This window comes from Peromyscus eremicus, chromosome 5, assembly GCF_949786415.1.
Source record: "Peromyscus eremicus chromosome 5, PerEre_H2_v1, whole genome shotgun sequence".
NCBI classification, from domain to species: Eukaryota; Metazoa; Chordata; class Mammalia; order Rodentia; family Cricetidae; genus Peromyscus; species Peromyscus eremicus.
In genome coordinates, this window is record NC_081420.1 from 137,045,685 (window position 1) to 137,054,313 (window position 8,629).

The following is an 8,629-nucleotide window of genomic DNA, read 5'->3' on the forward strand; positions in this document are numbered from 1 at the left end:
ACCTAAATATGATTCCTGGGAGCCACATGGTGAAGAGAACCAATTCCCACATGCTAGCGCTCATCTCCACAAGGACAATGGGGCACATGGAGTCCCCTCAAAAAATAAATTTAAATTTTTTTGAATGTTTAAAAATTCTATTCTTGGGCTTAGAAGTGCCCAATGTCAGAATGCTTTTAGAAGGGCTGGGAAGATAGCTCAGTGGTTGAAAGCACTTGTTTATCTCAAAAAGGATCCAAGTTCAGTTCCCATGTCAAGTGGCTCACAACCACCTGTAAGTCCAGCTCTAGGAATCAAATGCCTCTAGCCTTGACAGACAGACAGACAGACAGACAGACAACACACGCACACACACACACACACACACACACACACACACACCTTAAAAAAAAACAGAGCTGGAAAAATAACTATGTGGGTAAAACACTTGCTGCTTAAGCATTAGGACCTGAGTTTAAATCCCCAGAACCCACATAAAGCTGGACACAGTAGCAGGTGTCTGTAATGCCAGTGGTCCTACAGCAAGATGGGAGGCTGAGACCAGGAAAATCCCCTAAGCTCCAAGGCCAGCTAGCCTGGCATACTGTAACAGTAAACATAGAGAAGTGAAAGGAAGGACTGACACCCACTTTTCTTCCCTGACCTACATTGCCTTCAAGTACACTCATGCACGCACATACTCAGACAGAGACAGTCAGACAGACAGACACTCTCTGTTTCTCCCTCCCTCCCAAACCTGGGATGCCACACTTTTCTCAGGCTGTTGGGAAGATAGCAGACACTCAGAACAAGTGTGCTTACCCAAAGCAGCCCATGTACTTTCAAAACAAGAGGGCCTTGCTGAGAGAGTGGCTCCCTCAGTACAACAAAAATACTGGTCTAAGCTTCAAGATACCCTTTCACTGGTAACATCTCCACATGAGGGCCGAGCCTGTTGGGTATAGTGACCAATATGAAGATGCAGAGAACTATTGTCATCCACCAGGACTACCTCAACTACATCTGAAAATACAATTCAAGAAGTACCACAAGAACAGGTGTCTCCTCCTTGCTTCAAGAATATGCAGATAGGGGCCTGGAGAGAGCTCAGTGATTAAGAGCACTGGCTGCTCTTCCAGAGGACCTTGAGTTTTATTCCCAGCACCACATGGCACCTCTCAACTGATTAACTCCAGTACTGATCTGATGCCCTCTTCTGGCCTCCACAGGTACCAGACACACATGGTGCACAGACATACATGTAGGCAAAACACTCATACTCATAAATATAAATATCACATAATTTTTTGTTTAAGAATATGCAGATAGGTGATATCATCATTATGGGCGAAGGTAGACCCCTGAGCAAGAGAATGCATTTCAATCTGTTCAAGATCACCAAGACTGCTGGCATTAAGAAGCAATTCTAAGCCGGGCGGTGGTGGCGCATGCCTTTAATCCCAGCACTCGGGAGGCAGAGCCAGGCGGATCTCTGTGAGTTCGAGGCCATCCTGGGCTACCAAGTGAATTCCAGGAAAGGCGCAAAGCTACACAGAGAAACCCTGTCTCGAAAAACCAAAAAAAAAAAAAAAAAAAAAAAAAAAAGAAGCAATTCTATATAGCTGGTGCTGTGGAATAATGCTTTTGTACACTGGTTTAATAAAACGTTGATTGGTCAGTAGCAAGGCAGGAAGTATAGGCAGGATAAGCAGACAAGGAGAAATCTGGGAAGAGGAAGGCTGAGTCAGGAGATACCAGCCCGCCATCCAGGGAGCAGCATGTAATAGCAGCACACAGCCACGGAACACGTGGCAACATATAGATTAACAGAAATGGGCTGAGTTTAAGTGTAAGAGCTAGCCAGTAGTGAGCATGAGCTAATGGCCAAGCAGTTTTAATTAATATAAGCTTGTGTGTGTTTACTTGGGTCTGAGTGGCTGAGGACCAAGTGGGACACAGAAAAACTTCTAGCTACAGCTGTGTGTGGTGGCATACACCTTTAATCCCAAAAGGGTTCTCTGAGTTCGAGGCCAGCCTGGTCTACAAAGTTCCAGAACAGCCAGGGCTACAGGGAGAGAAGAAATCCTGTCTTGAAAAACAGGAAAGAAAAACAAAACAAAAAAAGCAGCAGCAGCAGCAATCCTGTAAGTTCTGAGAAGACTATGGCTAACTCCCCAAAGCACACACACTCGCATACACATTCTCTCTCTCTGTGTGTGTGTGTGTGTGTGTGTGTGTGTGTGTGTGTGTGTGTGTATCCTTTAAAAAAAAAAATCAGAAACAAAGACCCAAGGGTATTCCTCTGGAGCCCCCACCCCCACCCTCAAGAGTTCTTAACAAACACCTTAGAAGCAAACTAGGCACAGAAACATGCCTTAAATCATAGTACTCAAAAGGCAAAGGCAGGTGGGTATCTGCCTGCTCTACTTAAACTCCAAGCCAGCCAGGGATGCAGGAGTCTCTAACCACTCCCCACCCCAACAGACTGGAGGGAAACATGGTAGTGCAGGCTTGCACCCAAATGCCCAGGCAGCCTAAGACAGTAAGGTTCCAGTTCCCCAGGCCCAGGCCAGCAGAAGCTAAATCACAGCGAGACTATCTCAAACAAGAAGGAAGGGGGAAGAAGGAAAGCAGAGACTGGCTGGAGGGAGATAAAGGTTATGAGCACATTCAGCTCTAATGGAGGACTCAGACTCGGTTCCCAACACCCACCCACATCTAGCAGCTCACTTACTCCAGCTCCAGGGGATCTCTAACCCTTCTTCGGGTCATACACATACATATACACTACACATATAATCTTTAAAACAAAAAATGAGACAGAGGGAAGATCACTGCAACCTTGAGGTCAGCTTAGTTCATATCACAAATTTCAAGTTAGCCAGAGCTATACAATGAGGCTGTTTCAACAAAGAAAATGTACACAGTGGGCCAGGTATGAGATAGTTCAACTGTTCAAAGTGCTTCCCACCTACACATGAGGACTTGAGTTTGAATCTCCAGAACCCCCATTAAAAACCAGGAGCTGTGGTGCCTGTCATAATCTTGGAGGAGATAGGAGAATCCCAAAAGCTCTAGGGTCACCTGGTCTGGCCAAAAAAACAACAACAAAACAAAAAAACTGTGAGCCAAAGAACATGGGCCAGTGAGACAGCTCAATGGGGAAATGTTCTTTCAATCATGCCTGATAACCTGAGTTCAATCCCCAGAACCGCCAGGTGAGAAGAACTAACTCCTACAAGTTGTCTTCTGGCTTCCAAACCTGCATATATATACATATACATAAATGTAACAAAAACTGTGAGCCAACAGAAAAGCACCATTGGACTTTCTATATACAAAATCTTAACATAATAATTCAATGAGAGTGCAGTTTGGCAGCAGATGATTGCCCAGTATATGCTAGATCCCAAGTATCACACCCAGAACCATAAAACAAAACAACTTCATTTGGATGTCACTTTGAAACAGAAAATTTATTCAGAGTCATTTAAAAAGTGTTTCAGCTAATTTTTCCCCCTTGAGACAGGATCTTATTGTACCAAGGCTAACTGTGAGTTGAAGCTGGCTTTGAACTCCTGATCCTCCTGCCTGAGCCTCAGGTACAGGCCTGAGTCACTAGGCCCATCTTTTCGGCTAATTCTTTTGTATAAACGAAAAGTTCTGTTCTTAGCGCATGTACTGCATTTGCAGAAGACCCAGTTTCAATTCCCAGCACCTATGTGGGACCCCTCACAACTGCTCCTAGTTAACTCCAGTTCCAGGGGATTGATTCAACGCCCCTTTCGAGCCTCATCAGGCACCCAGCACACATGGTGCACATACAACAAGAAGGCACATGTACATACACATCAAATTTAACATTTTCAAGTTTTGTTCTTTTATTAAAAATATACCAAACAGAAGTGATGACATACAGCTGTAATTTCCGCATCTGGGAAGCTGGGGCAGGAGGTTGACAAGTCCAAGACTAGCCTGTACTCCATAATGAGTCCTTGTCACAAAAAAGCAAAGGTGCAAGTTGTATCTCGGGTAGAGCGTCTGCCCAGCATATGTTGTTAAGGTCTTGTGTCCGAGCCCCAACACTACATACACAGTGAGTGAGTGACACAAACAAAGCATTTCAAAAAGGCAGGTACTATTTTTGTTAATGCGAAAGTGTCAAGTGGCAGCAAGTGCAGTGCATCAGTTGATAAAGGCACCTGCCACCATGCCGGACAACCTGCACTCATTCTATCGCTGGGACTCCAACAGTAAAGAGAGACAACTCTTGAAAGTTGTCCTCTAATCTTTAGGAGTACTGTGGCATGCACTCACTCATACAAATAGACACTCACACAATAAATGAATTATTTTCTAAAGAAACACAACATGACTAGGTTACATGGTGATGAATCTATGATTACCTATAATTGAACAGTAGGAGGATTCTGAACTGAACTACAACAGCAATCTCTGATCAAAACAAACAAGATGCTGAAGAGATGGCTCAGCAAATCAAGACAACACTTGCTGCTCTTGCAGAGGTCCCGGTATGGTGGCTCAAACCACACATAACCCAGTTCCAAGGGATCCAACGCCCTCTTCTGACACCAGGCACACACATGGTGCACATACATACGAACAAAACATACGCAAAAGTAAATTGAAATAACTTTTAAAATCAACAACAAAAAAATAAAGCCAACTTCTAAGATACACTCCTAAGGGCCTCAAGATGGCTCAGCAGGTAAAAGCATTTGTCACACAAGCCTGAGGACCTGAGTTCCATCCCTGAAATTCACAGAAGAGTGAGAATACTGACTCTTCACAGGGTTTCTCTGGGTAACCCTCACTGTCCTGGAAACTGCTCTGTAGACCAGGCTGCCTGGGCTGGGATTTAAATTTTTTCTCTAACCTTCACACATGAGCTGTCTCAAACAAGAATTCAAAAATCACTCACATACACACATACATATTTTTTAATCTTAGGCTAAAAAACAAAAACAAAAACTTTCAGGTATTCATTAGAGGTGCCCACCCTCTTTGGTGCCCCCCCCCCGTTTTTGTTGTTGTTTTCTGAGAAAGGTTTTTGATATGTAGCCTTGGCTATTGACAAAAGAAATCGCTGAGCTCCTCCTGTCTGACTCTGTAGTACCGGGATTACAAGCAGCCAGTACCACCACACCCTGCTAAAGGTCAGGATTTTTTTTTTTTTTTTGCCTCACTTCTAGACTTACTTCCACTAAATACCCAGGACCAGGTGAAAATGAAATTTCCAAGAAAGTCACTCTCCCTACAAAAAGAACCTTACTAACTAACACACGCGAATTCACATGAAGGCACTGCTTGCTACTCTGAAGTCCGGCACCATCAGTCCACTTTCCTGCAAACAAGATAATGATCTGTGGTGTCCTCATGCATCACTTTAACGGATACCATTTATACCTCCGCCATTTTCACACACGCATCCCTACTCCTTTTCAAAGGAGGTCATGAGGGAAATGTTTGGTATTTTTTTTATTATTAAAGAGGGGTACATTTATTCACTTAATTATTGACTGTTTTTTTAAAAAGTCTCCATTGTAATCACAAGGGGGTCGAACTGCAACAAAACATGTAGGGAAACTCAAGTACTGTTGCTCAAGTTTTGAAGAAGAAGAAAAAAAAATGGGCTTTTTACTCAAGTCCCAAAGAAACGAGACATCCGGGGCTCAGTAGTACAAGGCTTGCTTGGATTATTAAATGCTCAAGGAAAGAGGGAGTGTGACATTCGATGGGATGACTTCAGAGGGATGTTTACCTCTCGTAAAGTCTTATTCTACATACACACTTTCAAAAGCACTCTTTAAACCTACGAAGCACACTCCTGCAAGTAACGTCTGTGAGTACAGGTGGGTGAAGCCTCAGAGCCGGTGGCATGGCCAAAAGACAATGTGTTCAGCCTTAGGTTTTAAATCTCTCCAAGACCTGCACCAACTTCAAGACCTACAAGTGTTCAGCTCACGAGTGCGCACTTGCCAGGGGTTAGGGGTTGGGGGTTGGGGGAGGGGGGGTGGCAGGGACAGGCAGAACCGCCACTACCCGACCCCACAGGTACCGAGGTGACTACGTGGGGACCGACTTGGGAGAAAGTGCGAGCGCCGGGGCGCGCGAGTGGAACAAAAAAAAACCTCTGGCGAGTAGTAACACGGAAGTGCTCGCGCCCGCCCCTCCCACCGCCGGGCATCCGCAAGCGGGGGGCTTGACAACGTGCTGGGGGGCGGAGGAGGGGACGGAGTCCCCGGAAAGCGCTGGAGTCGGCAACAACTCCAAAGCCGTCCCCGCCCGCCGGGGACCTAGGCCGCGGGCGCCTCTGCCCGGCCCCCAGCCGGGAGCCCGGGAGCAAGGGGCAGTTGAGGAGCTCGTGCGCTCCGAGGAGGACGCGCGGGGAGGAGGCGAGGGCCTGGGACCCGAACTGCCGCCTCCGCCGCCATCCTCGAAGCCTCCAGGCCCCGGGGCCGAGCCGCTCCGGGGCTCCCCCGCGCCCGGCGCTCCGCTCCCCGGAACCGCCGCGCCGGGCTCCCCTCTGGGAGCAAAGCCTCCGCGAGCGGCCCGACTCTGTCCCCTCCCGCCTCGCCCCACGGCTCCGTCCAGGCTGCCCCCTCGGTCCCGACGCTCCGGGGAAGGCTTCCAATGGTCCGGGTCCACCCCCGGCACCGCTCCCCCCCGCACCCCCGCACCCGCGTCCCGGGATGGACACCGCCAGCCCCCGCCACTCCCTACTCCGGCCCGCCTCACCTCGGGCGGCTCCGGCAGCGCTGGACACAGGAAACTCCTGGGTCCTCGACTCCGGCTCTCCTCGACCCCCCTCTTCGGTTAACTCCGCTTGTTTCTCGACAAAATGGCGCCCGAGGTCGCGCGCTCACGTCGCGGCCTTTCCCCTCCCCGTTCCCATTTCTCCATTCGCTGCCCGCCGATGGAGGGACGGCCCTAGCGCCAGCCAATGGCCGCGGGCCGTCCGCAAATGCTGCCCAATCGCTGGCAGGTACCCGCGGATTTAAACCAATCACACACTATCACTCGCAGAAGTCGAGGAAGAAACCAGGCTCCCTGCTAGCAACTACCAATCCAGACTCCTATTTCGCGGGCTTAGGCCAATTGCCGCTCACTAGCCCTGAGGGACCGGGTCCGAGCCCGAGCGCCTGCGCACCAAGCGTGGGCCAATGAGTAGACACGGAGAACTTGGATTCGGGGCTCCAAACATCTGCCTTCGAGGTGTTCGACCTATGTATGGGGACTGGCTGGTCACTGCATCCGAGAAACAATACATACGGAAGGAAGCCCGCAACGTGCTGCTGCCACCCTGGGCACAAACTACACTAACTTAAAGATAGGGTGATGCAGCCTTCATCTACTTTCCTTCGTCTTTCGAAGTGCCACAGTCCGAGAGGCTGCGCGCGTTCTCAGCGGAAGCATTGTCCACCCTGGGGTCTCTTTAGCAAGGAGCATCAGCCATCAGAAAGCAACAGACACGGGCCAAAGTTGAGGGGCTTTGCATCCTGGGTTTTGTAGTCGCTCGCCCCGCCCATTCCTGTCGCAAAAGCAACGTGATTGTGTCCATCACTGTCTGCGCCCAGGAGGAGCAATGCATGCTGGAGAATGTAGTCTCCCAGATGCCCACCTATTCCTAGCTCTTTTCTATTAAAGTTTTCCTATATCCTGTTGAAGCAGGGATGCTTTACAGAGATATAGAAACTGAAATTCTCATCCTGTTCCTGGATATGCTCAAGGATGATAATGTCCTTTGCTTCTTTGATAAAAGAGTGTTATCCATGTGTCCTATCTTGTAGGGTTTTGGTTTGGTTTGGTTTAGTTTGGTTTGGATTTTGAGAAAAGGTCTCATTCAGTTAGCCCAACTGTAGTCCAAACTGGCCTGGTACACACTATGTAGCATAAATTAACCTTAAACTCCTTGCAATCTTCCCAACTGAGATGATAATAGGCATGACCTCTCACACTAGGACTATTTGAACTTTAAAGAGATTTGTTAAAGACTTTATTTTATTTTGTGTGTATAGGTGTTTGCCTGCCTGTAAATCTGTGCACCACGTGTGTAGAGTGTCCTCAGAGGTCAGAGAGGGTGTTGGATCCTCTGGAAGTGGAGTTACAGACAGTTGTGAGCCACCGTGTGGGTGCTGAGAATCAAACCTGGGTCCTCTGAAAGAGCAGTCAATGCTTGTAATCTCTGAGCCATCTTTCCAGTCCCTAGATTTAAAAAAAAAATGAGTCTTTGCCTGCATATATGTATATATGTTCCCCATGTGGGTGTGTGCCTGGTACCCCTGGGACTGGGATGAGAGCTATAGCTGTAAGATTGGAAGATGTCTTGTGAGTGCTAGGAACCCATCTCTGCTCCCCTGCAAAAGCAGCAAGTGCTCGAACATTGAGCTATCTATCCAGCCCCCATTTTGAACCCTTAATCCATGTTTTATTTGTGTGATTTAACAATTTGGGGATTGTTTTGTTTTGTGGGTTTTGTTTTCTTTTGTTGTTTGTTAAAGAAAAGGAGGGACAATAATGAACATAACGGTATACAAGGAGGCTGAAGGTCAAGAGACCCGGGCCATCCTGAATTACATAGTGAAAGACTGTTGTGGAGGGGAGAATGTGTGTGGGAGAGGGGAAGCCA

The 8,629-nt window shown here is 47.8% G+C and overlaps 1 protein-coding gene across 7 annotated transcripts in view; it reads right to left on the reverse strand.

The window, feature by feature from the left end:
- Nucleotides 1–6,876, reverse strand: part of Cnot1 (CCR4-NOT transcription complex subunit 1) — an 85,161-nt gene extending 78,285 nt beyond the window's left edge. For 3 of the 7 annotated variants that reach the window (XM_059264628.1, XM_059264629.1, XM_059264623.1), the window contains exon 1: nucleotides 6,739–6,874. The gene's annotated coding sequence lies outside the window, so the exon portion shown is untranslated. Of the gene's footprint in view, nucleotides 1–6,738 lie in introns of all 7 variants that reach the window. The other 4 variants (XM_059264624.1, XM_059264625.1, XM_059264626.1 and 1 more) reach the window with 3 other exon arrangements.
- Nucleotides 6,877–8,629: the final 1,753 nt, after the last annotated feature.